A 9,738-nucleotide genomic window follows, 5' to 3' on the forward strand; every position below is an offset into this window, starting at 1 on the left:
GCAGTGTATGCAAAAATGTGTGCTTAATAAGGATTAAACTCTCCTTAACTATTATACATTGATTATATAAAAGACAATGTATATGACTGTCTACATGATCCCTGATGTGTTTCCCTTGATCTTTGTCATTGTTTACACAGCAGTGCTGACATAGGTCCCTTCTTAATAAAGTGCTATGAATGGAATGTACAGAATTCTCAATTCATTTAAAATGCTTAAAATTATGTAAATAATAGTATACAAAATTCCTGTGGAAGGCATTTTGAAATAATTGTGTCTGTGTGATTTAGCTGAGTTATTAAGTACATATAGCCCTGACCCATTCCTGCTACTTTCTGTATAATTTTCATTGTATGTTAGGAGTATGTTTATCTAGTAAGTTATTAGTTTCATAATTTAATTTTATTTGTGCTGAGGGATACCCACTTTATTGCCCATTATTTATATAAACCTTCCTCTGATGTTCTTTAACCATCAGAGTTTATTTTGTAACAGAGTGTAGAAGGATAATCAAATTTCATTGTTTCCTAAAAGAAAGCTCATTAGTGCAAGGTCCTTTATGAACTGGTCAATAATTTTCTTATTGTTCTGTGAGGCTGGCACTTTTACGCATCAGGCTTCTGTTGATCTTCTTGTTCATCTCAGAGCAGTAATTGTACTGGATAATGAGGTGCAGTTAATGATTGAAAGCACAGACAGAAATTTCAGTGACTAAGGAACTCTCAGAAACTGTAATAGGCTTCTCTCTTTGATTCATGGCATGAATAAAACTTATCCTTCTTTTAATCATGAATATTTTAACATTGTGTAGCTCTCTTCCAACTATATCCAGCTATGTCCTTCAAGTTTTTCAGCGAAGCATTTTTACCGTTTTTGAGTGCAACAAATATTTCAACTGACAGTTTTATTTTTCTTTTAGTCACTATGACATCTCTGTACAGCAGTTTTTCTTGGTCACTTGCTAAAACAATTTATTCAGACTATACTTTTCAATAGTTGTCCCTTATTATGGTTCCAATATCTTTATTGTTAATGATGTACAGCTATATTTATAGCCATGCTGATATGACTTTACCTCATTTAAAATGCATACATCATTTTGATTTATGGTATATTTTATTCATTTTGACATTATGTAGTTAGATTCCTTTGTGTTTCCAGTAAAATTATTTTTCATTCTTGTCTGCCTATTTGAAAGTAGTGATTTGATTTGATTTCCTATGTAAATATGTATGCTTAATACACACACCTATATTTGCTAGTTTTCAATTGCCTTCATTGCTCTCTGTCTCTTCTCCATTTATTTTCCATTTCTTCCCTATTTCTCTGTATTTTTTAATGGGTTACCTGCTTAATAAATCCAAAGGGTACTACCATCTGTGAATTCTGCTGTTAGAAATTCTTGCTAAAATATAATTGCTATCTATTTATTTAGAATTAATTGTGTCTTCCATGAAATTATAAAGAAATGTCAAGAGAAGAAACATCTGATGTTACATAACATTATAGTATACTACATAATACACTATCAAAATATCAAATACCCTACAATCTTATTGATAAAAATTAACCCTGACTCAATATACAATGTTTAGTTGCCACCAGTATGAAGTCCTCAGTTGAGCGTATGTACCCAGTTTTGTGCAATTTCATGGGGGAGTTTCTATTCTGTTCTTTTCTATTTGGTATTTGGTGTCTGTTTGGTTATTATACCCTGATATTTGATGGACATCATTTATTTTATTTTATTTTATTTTATTTGGATTGTGAACTTTTTCTACAATGATTTTGCTATAAATATTTCTAAGCTTTTTACTGGGGTTTCTTCTCCTTCCTCTGTATTTATTACCCATAGATTTGGTATCCTCATAACACCCCATATTTTCTGGATGCTTTGAGCCTAGATTTTTTTCACAATTAAATTTTGACAAAACTAGCCATTTCTTCTACCTTGTCTTTAAGACCTGAAATTCTTTCATTCATGCATTTTAAATTGTTGGTGAAGCTGACCCCTGAGGCTTATGTTTTATATACTGAGTTTTTCATTTCCAGTTTTATATCACCTTCAATTATCTTTAGGTATTCTGTATCTTTGTTAAATTCTTCTTTTAATGTCTTGGATCAGTATTATTATCTCATTCATCTTTCTTCCTTCATGGTCTTCATTAAGGCATATAATCATGTCCACTTTAATGTCCTTGAACATATCCAAAATTACTAATTTGAAGTCCTTGTTTTGTTTTTGGTTAAATTGCATTTTCTGGAGCCTATCACAGTTTGATTTATAGCTTCTGCAGGGAGCTGATTTTGCTCAGTTGTTTATATTTGTGTTTTGGCATAGGAATCTAAGCATTAGAATTACTGTGTTTGAGATTTACTTCATTTAGATTCCTGGTCTCATCTTTGTTGCATGGGTGCACCTTTTTGGTTTTCGTTTGTTTCTTTTGCTTGTTTGTTTGTTTGTTTGTCTGTTTGTTGTTGCTAGTCCTGAATCTAGGTTCTTGCCAAGTAGAGGTTGTAGTGAAGAACCAGGGCTACTCAGGGTCTGTATTAACAGACTATAGCCTTGGTGGTAGGGGTGTGCAGGGAGGAGGGACTACAAGTACAGCTAAAAATTAACAATTCTGTCACCATAGGGGTTCCTCGCATGCCTCTGATTTTTCTTATACTTTCTTTTATACTTTCCAGATGTCATGCGTACATGCATCTGGGTTTCTATCTACAATATTCTAGTTCTAAAAACAAATGAAGTAACTTAAATATGTTTAAGCAACTATCCCATACAACAGTGTGCAGGCCTGGGAAGACACAGCACTCACCTGAAATCAGACCAGAGCTCCCCGTTTGCCATCTAGTATGCAATACTCACTACCGAGCTGATATTAGCACCGTGAATGTTCTATTTTATGTTTTCTCCTAGTGCTGGCTGTTGGTTTATGTGAGGCTGTAGGGGCATTTATTCTATGCCCATTTAGATATTTTAAAGGAAAGCCTGAAATTGTTTCTAACACCAGAAACTGGTTGCTGTATAGAGTATTTAATGCTGAACGTAAGTCAGCGGTCATACTTTTTCTAACAAAAGAATATGCCATCTTTAAATCTCCATAGGTTCGTGAATCTTGTCAACACGTTATTGCATGTGTGTTTAAATTGTAATGTTCCCTCTAAAAATGTTCCAGTATCTATTATCACCACTACAGTCGGCACATCTGAGGTCTTACCATCTCACCTGAGTTTGCATACCAAGTTAGAAAGCCTGCATGTGCTTATTAACTTTTAACCCTATGCTAAACTTGTTTTATTCAGGAAGCAGCAGGCAGTAATTTAGTTGCCTGGCTGTATATCACTGAAGAAGTGTATCTTAATGCTTTATACAGGAATCTCCTTTTGTAGTTTCAAGGTAATAATAACAGAAGTGGCAGAAAACCTGTTCTGAGCCCTTACTGTATATGTGCAACTCGGCAAAACACTTAACAAGTGGCTCCATTTCATTCTCACAGCAAGCCTGTGGGCTAGTAACATTATTATCCCTGTTTTACCAATGAGAAAATTGAGGCTCATGGAGATTTTCCTGACTGCTGAAGGCTTTTGCAGTGAAGATGGAGCTGAATCTTAAATGAGATGTGAATATCAACAGTCTAAGACTCTGCTGTGCTCTGGATAACTGTCTTTAACCCTTTATCTTTAGCACAAGAAAAAAAGTCAAATATATATAAACAAGCTGTAGTCAAGCATGTTTTTAAGTGAATGACAGTCATCTTATGTTCAAGTCTATACAGAGTCATTTAAAAGACAATGGAAGTCTGCAGATCAATGGCAACAGTTTGAAAATTTGGGGTGAATGAATTATGAGTCTAATGTAGCTTTTGCATCAAAACTGAGGTGTAGGTGCTAGTCAATAAAGCCTGCTTGGCTAACCAGAGGGCATCAAATAGAAGATTAGCACAAAAAGTTATCACTAACCTTAACTAAAGTTGACAATTATAGTGACTAGAGTTCTTTAAGTGTTACTCTAACAGTCCATCGATTTATTTGCAGCAGTGAGCTAGGGAAAGCAAGTCTCATATTACACCCAAGGTGAAAAGAAGGAATACATAATGAACAACCTAATAGAATGTAATGGATTCTTTCAAGAGATCAGAGATGAGGTCAGATTATTATGGGATGTCTGCTGTGAATCCTGTTTTAAAGGTGGGAACAGTAGGCAGGTTTCTTTTTTTTTTTTTTTTTTTTTGTTGCTCTCTCAGTCTTTTTTTTTTTTTTTTTTTTTTTATTAACTTGAGTATTTCTTATATACATTTCGAGTGTTATTCCCTTTCCCGTTTTCCGGGCAAACATCCCCCTCCCCCCTCCCCTTCCTTATGGGTGTTCCCCTCCCAACCCTCCCCCCATTGCCGCCCTCCCCCCATAGACTAGTTCACTGTGGGTTCAGTCTTAGCAGGACCCAGGGCTTCCCCTTCCACTGGTGCTCTTACTAGGATATTCATTGCTACCTATGGGGTCAGAGTCCAGGGTCAGTCCATGTATAGTCTTTAGGTAGTGGCTTAGTCCCTGGAAGCTCTGGTTGCTTGGCATTGTTGTACTTTTGGGGTCTCGAGCCCCTTCAAGCTCTTCCAGTTCTTTCCCTGATTCCTTCAATAGGGGACCTATTCTCAGTTCAGTGGTTTGCTGCTGGCATTCGCCTCTATATTTGCTGTATTCTGGCTGTGTCTCTCAGGAGCGATCTACATCCGGCTCCTGTCGGTCTACACTTCTTTGCTTCATCCATCTTGTCTAATTGGGTGGCTGTATATGTATGGGCCACATGTGGGGCAGGCTCTGAATGGGTGTTCCTTCAGTCTCTGTTTTAATCTTTGCCTCTCCCTTCCCTGCCAAGGGTATTCTTTTTCCTCATTTAAAGAAGGAGTGAAGCATTCACATTTTGATCATCCGTCTTGAGTTTCGTTTGTTCTAGGGATCTAGGGTAATTCAAGCATTTGGGCTAATAGCCACTTATCAATGAGTGCATACCATGTATGTCTTTCTGTGATTGGGTTAGCTCACTCAGGATGATATTTTCCAGTTCCAACCATTTGCCTACGAATTTCATAAACTCGTTGTTTTTGATAGCTGAGTAATATTCCATTGTGTAGATGTACCACATTTTCTGTACCCATTCCTCTGTTGAAGGGCATCTGGGTTCTTTCCATTTTCTGGCTATTATAAATAAGGCTGCGATGAACATAGTGGAGCACGTGTCTCTTTTATATGTTGAGGCATCTTTTGGGTATATGCCCAAGAGAGGTATAGCTGGATCATCAGGCAGGTCAATGTCCAATTTTCTGAGGAACCTCCAGACTGATTTCCAGAATGGTTGTACCAGTCTGCAATCCCACCAACAATGGAGGAGTGTTCCTCTTTCTCCACATCCTCGCCAGCATCTGCTGTCACCTGAGTTTTTGATCTTAGCCAATCGCACTGGTGTGAGGTGAAATCTCAGGGTTGTTTTGATTTGCATTTCCCTTATGACTAAAGATGTTGAACATTTCTTTAGGTGTTTCTCAGCCATTCGGCATTCCTCAGCTGTGAATTCTTTGTTTAGCTCTGAACCCCATTTTTTAATAGGGTTATTTGTTTCCCTGCGGTCTAACTTCTTGAGTTCTTTGTATATTTTGGAAATAAGGCCTCTATCTGTTGTAGGATTGGTAAAGATCTTTTCCCAATCTGTTGGTTGCCGTTTTGTCCTAACCACAGTGTCCTTTGCCTTACAGAAGCTTTGCAGTTTTATGAGATCCCATTTGTCGATTCTTGATCTTAGAGCATAAGCCATTGGTGTTTTGTTCAGGAAATTTTTTCCAGTGCCCATGTGTTCCAGATGCTTCCCTAGTTTTTCTTCTATTAGTTTGAGTGTGTCTGGTTTGATGTGGAGGTCCTTGATCCACTTGGACTTAAGCTTTGTACAGGGTGATAAGGATGGATCGATCTGCATTCTTCTACATGTTGCCCTCCAGTTGAACCAGCACCATTTGCTGAAAATACTATCTTTTTTCCATTGGATGGTTTTGGCTCCTTTGTCAAAAATCAAGTGACCATAGGTGTGTGGGTTCATTTCTGGGTCTTCAATTCTATTCCATTGGTCTATCTGTCTGTCTCTGTACCAATACCATGCAGTTTTTATCACTATTGCTCTGTAATACTGCTTGAGTTCAGGGATAGTGATTCCCCCTGAAGTCCTTTTATTGTTGAGGATAGCTTTAGCTATCCTGGGTTTTTTGTTATTCCAGATGAATTTGCAAATTGTTCTGTCTAACTTTTTGAAGAATTGGATTGGTATTTTGATGGGGATTGCATTGAATCTGTAGATTGCTTTTGGTAAAATGGCCATTTTTACCATATTAATCCTGCCAATCCATGAGCATGGGAGATCTTTCCATCTTCTGAGGTCTTCTTCAATTTCTTTCCTCAGTGTCTTGAAGTTCTTATTGTACAGATCTTTTACTTGCTTGGTTAAAGTCACACCGAGGTACTTTATATTATTTGGGTCTATTATGAAGGGTGTCGTTTCCCTAATTTCTTTCTCGGCTTGTTTCTCTTTTGTATAGAGGAAGGCAACTGATTTATTTGAGTTAATTTTATACCCAGCCACTTTGCTGAAGTTGTTTATCAGCTTTAGTAGTTCTCTGGTGGAACTTTTGGGATCACTTAAATATACTATCATGTCATCTGCAAATAGTGATATTTTGACCTCTTCTTTTCCGATCTGTATCCCTTTGATCTCCTTTTGTTGTCTGATTGCTCTGGCTAGAACTTCAAGAACTATATTGAATAAGTAGGGAGAGAGTGGGCAGCCTTGTCTAGTCCCTGATTTTAGTGGGATTGCTTCAAGTTTCTCTCCATTTAGTTTAATGTTAGCAACTGGTTTGCTGTATATGGCTTTTACTATGTTTAGGTATGAGCCTTGAATTCCTATTCTTTCCAGGACTTTTATCATGAAGGGGTGTTGAATTTTGTCAAATGCTTTCTCAGCATCTAATGAAATGATCATGTGGTTCTGTTCTTTCAGTTTGTTTATATAATGGATCACGTTGATGGTTTTCCGTATATTAAACCATCCCTGCATGCCTGGGATGAAGCCTACTTGATCATGGTGGATGATTGTTTTGATGTGCTCTTGAATTCGGTTTGCCAGAATTTTATTGAGTTTTTTTGCGTCGATATTCATAAGGGAAATTGGTCTGAAGTTCTCTTTCCTTGTTGTGTCTTTGTGTGGTTTAGGTATAAGAGTAATTGTGGCTTCGTAGAAGGAATTCGGTAGGGCTCCATCTGTTTCAATTTTGTGGAATAGTTTGGATAATATTGGTATGAGGTCTTCTATGAAGGTTTGATAGAATTCTGCACTAAACACGTCTGGACCTGGGCTCTTTTTGGTTGGGAGACCTTTAATGACTGCTTCTATTTCCTTAGGAGTTATGGGGTTGTTTAACTGGTTTATCTGTTCCTGATTTAACTTCGATACCTGGTATCTGTCTAGGAAATTGTCCATTTCCTGAAGATTTTCAAATTTTGTTGAATATAGGTTTTTATAGTAAGATCTGATGATTTTTTGAATTTCCTCCGAATCTGTAGTTATGTCTCCCTTTTCATTTCTGATTTTGTTAATTTGGACACACTCTCTGTGTCCTCTCGTTAGTCTGGCTAAGGGTTTATCTATCTTGTTGATTTTCTCAAAGAACCAACTTTTGGTTCTGTTGATTCTTTCTATGGTCCTTTTTGTTTCTACTTGGTTGATTTCAGCTCTGAGTTTGATTATTTCCTGCCTTCTGCTCCTCCTGGGTGTATTTGCTTCTTTTTGTTCTAGAGCTTTTAGGTGTGCTGTCAAGCTGCTGACATATGCTCTTTCCTGTTTCTTTCTGCAGGCACTCAGCGCTATGAGTTTTCCTCTTAGCACAGCTCTCATTGTGTCCCATAAGTTTGAGTATGTTGTATCTTCATTTTCATTAAATTCTAAAAAGTTTTTAATTTCTTTCTTTATTTCTTCCTTGACCAGGTTATCATTGAGTAGAGCATTGTTCAATTTCCATGTATATGTGGGCATTCTTCCCTTATTGTTATTGAAGACCAGTTTTAGGCCGTGGTGGTCCGATAGCACGCATGGGATTATTTCTATCTTTCTGTACCTGTTGAGGCCCGTTTTTTGACCAATTATATGGTCAATTTTGGAGAAAGTACCATGAGGAGCTGAGAAGAAGGTATATCCTTTTGCTTTAGGATAGAATGTTCTATAAATATCCGTTAAGTCCATTTGGCTCATGACTTCTCTTAGTCTGTCTACATCACTGTTTAATTTCTGTTTCCATGATCTGTCCATTGATGAGAGTGGGGTGTTGAAATCTCCCACTATTATTGTGTGAGGTGCAATGTGTGTTTTGAGCTTTAGTAAGGTTTCTTTTACATATGTAGGTTCCCTTGTATTTGGGGCATAGATATTTAGGATTGAGAGTTCATCTTGGTTGATTTTTCCTTTGATGAATATGAAGTGTCCTTCCTTATCTTTTTTGATGACTTTTAGTTGGAAATTGATTTTATTTGATATTAGAATGGCTACTCCAGCTTGCTTCTTCTGACCATTTGCTTGGAAAGTTGTTTTCCAGCCTTTCACTCTGAGGTAGTGTCTGTCTTTGTCTCTGAGGTGTGTTTCCTGTAGGCAGCAGAATGCAGGGTCCTCGTTGCGTATCCAGTTTGTTAATCTATGTCTTTTTATTGGGGAGTTGAGGCCATTGATATTGAGAGATATTAAGGAATAGTGATTATTGCTTCCCGTTATATTCATATTTGATGTGAGGTTATGTTTGTGTGCTTTCATTCTCTTTGTTTTGTTGCCAAGACGATTAGTTTCTTGCTTCTTCTAGGGTATAGCTTGCCTCCTTATGTTGGGCTTTACCATTTATTATCCTTTGTAGTGCTGGATTTGTAGAAAGATATTGTGTAAATTTGGTTTTGTCATGGAATATCTTGGTTTCTCCATCAATGTTAATTGAGAGTTTTGCTGGATACAGTAATCTGGGCTGGCATTTGTGTTCTCTTAGGGTCTGTATAACATCAGTCCAGGATCTTCTGGCCTTCATAGTTTCTGGCGAGAAGTCTGGTGTGATTCTGATAGGTCTCCCTTTATATGTTACTTGACCTTTTTCCCTTACTGCTTTTAATATTCTTTCTTTATTTTGTGCGTTTGGTGTTTTGACAATTATGTGACGGGAGGTGTTTCTTTTCTGGTCCAATCTATTTGGAGTTCTGTAGGCTTCCTGTATGTCTATGGGTATCTCTTTTTTTAGGTTAGGGAAGTTTTCTTCTATGATTTTGTTGAAGATATTTACTGGTCCTTTGAGCTGGGAGTCTTCACTCTCTTCTATACCTATTATCCTTAGGTTTGATCTTCTCATTGAGTCCTGGATTTCCTGTATGTTTTGGACCAGTAGCTTTTTCCGCTTTACATTATCTTTGACAGTTGAGTCAATGATTTCTATGGAATCTTCTGCTCCTGAGATTCTCTCTTCCATCTCTTGTATTCTGTTGGTGAAGCTTGTATCTACAGCTCCTTGTCTCTTCTTTTGGTTTTCTATATCCAGGGTTGTTTCCATGTGTTCTTTCTTGATTGCTTCTATTTCCATTTTTAATTCCTTCAACTGTTTGATTGTGTTTTCCTGGAATTCTTTCAGGGATTTTTGCGATTCCTCTCTGTAGGCTTTTACTTGTTTATTA

Source organism: Rattus norvegicus, chromosome 6 (assembly GCF_021556685.1).
Source record: "Rattus norvegicus strain SHRSP/BbbUtx chromosome 6, alternate assembly SHRSP_T2T, whole genome shotgun sequence".
Taxonomy (NCBI): domain Eukaryota; kingdom Metazoa; phylum Chordata; class Mammalia; order Rodentia; family Muridae; genus Rattus; species Rattus norvegicus.